The following is a 1,604-nucleotide window of genomic DNA, read 5'->3' on the forward strand; positions in this document are numbered from 1 at the left end:
TTGCTTGCATTAGTCTTTGATTCATTCACACTTTTCTTCTTAATTTCTAAATATAACTGATCCCTCTTGGAAAATCAAGATGACTTAAATTCATCTTTAGTTTTTAAAAAATTATTCATTAAATATTATATGTAAAATTTAATAATATTGTGGGAAATAACTAGACTAATTTAAACTTTTTATGTGGTGTTAAACACACTCTTATAAATGACCTTATGAATCATATAACTTCTTAAAAACAATTTTCTATTTCATAAATTTAGAAATCCAGAGAAGAATTCCTCTAATTTTCTTTATATCTTAAAATGCTATCAATCTGCAATGAATGATGGATGCTATACACACCAAAAAATATCATTGCCTTTAATTGCTTAGTTTTAATTAGAGATACAAAATATGGGACAATTTAATATCATAAATGAGGGAAAAATAATTCAGGTGATTTTTTTATTTGGTATGTGAAAAATGAATACTTTTTATGAACCCTAGACTTTATTGTGAAGTTATTGATAGTCTTTTATAAAAGAAGTATATATTTTATCTAAGAAATGATATCTATCTATTTTATCTATCTAAGAATGCAACGTATTTGAAAATCATTCCAAAAATATGAAAGCAGAGAAATAAAAGTCCTAGACTTCACATGGAAGTAACTTGGAGAATCCTGATGAGACAATAAATTACAGTGGTAAAGTTAACATTGGACTAACAAATCAAATAATACCTACCTTTTTTTCAATTTTGGTTTTGATCTTTCTATATTCCATCACTTCATTTTCTCCATTTTTTCATAAATATCAGAGAAGTGGGAGGTTTTTCTTCTGTATTCATTTTATAAATTAATAGGTTTTTAATGAAAATTGAAAAGGAGATAATGGCAATACTTTCTTGATTTATAAGAAACCTAAATAAAATTATAATCATTTTTTAACTTTGATTTTGATTGACTTTCTTTTCCTTCTGTGAATAGTGTATTGAAATTAATGATCTTAATTTTTGATCAAATCATTATCCACATTATGAACTTCTTTTGAGAATCAACAATGAATTCCATTTTAATTTTTAAAAAAGCAAAAGACAAATTTGCTTATCTGGTTGTGTCTCTATAGTCATTCTTAGTAGTATTAATTATAAGGATGTTAATGGTCTATTTAAGGATCATGTCTTTGACACATGGTTGAAAAGGAACTGTAACAGTGAGGAACCATGAGAAAATCTAGCTCTATGCCTAGGTCATTGACTAATACATAAAGGTTTATTTTAAATTGAAATACTTTTAAACAAATTTTTTAAAAAGTTTTTTTTTCCTACTTTTATATAAAATGTCAATAATTATCTGTGACATACTTATCTTGTAGTTCTCATGGGCAGTTAATATGACTAAAAGTCAAAAATGTTTCCATAACTGCATATGCAGTAGAAATTAAATGAACAGAGTAAGAAACAATTATTATATCAAGGAAAACAACTCAGAAATGTGAATGCTTACTGATTAGTCTTCTCTAGCTCTTGCCTCTACTTTGTGCCTTCCTTGATAAAATATAACTTCAGGACTCCTTAGTTACATTTGGTGCCTAAACACCTTAGATTGATATTACAAGTTC

The sequence above is a fragment of the Macrotis lagotis genome, chromosome 3, assembly GCF_037893015.1.
Source record: "Macrotis lagotis isolate mMagLag1 chromosome 3, bilby.v1.9.chrom.fasta, whole genome shotgun sequence".
In the NCBI taxonomy this organism is placed as follows: Eukaryota; Metazoa; Chordata; class Mammalia; order Peramelemorphia; family Peramelidae; genus Macrotis; species Macrotis lagotis.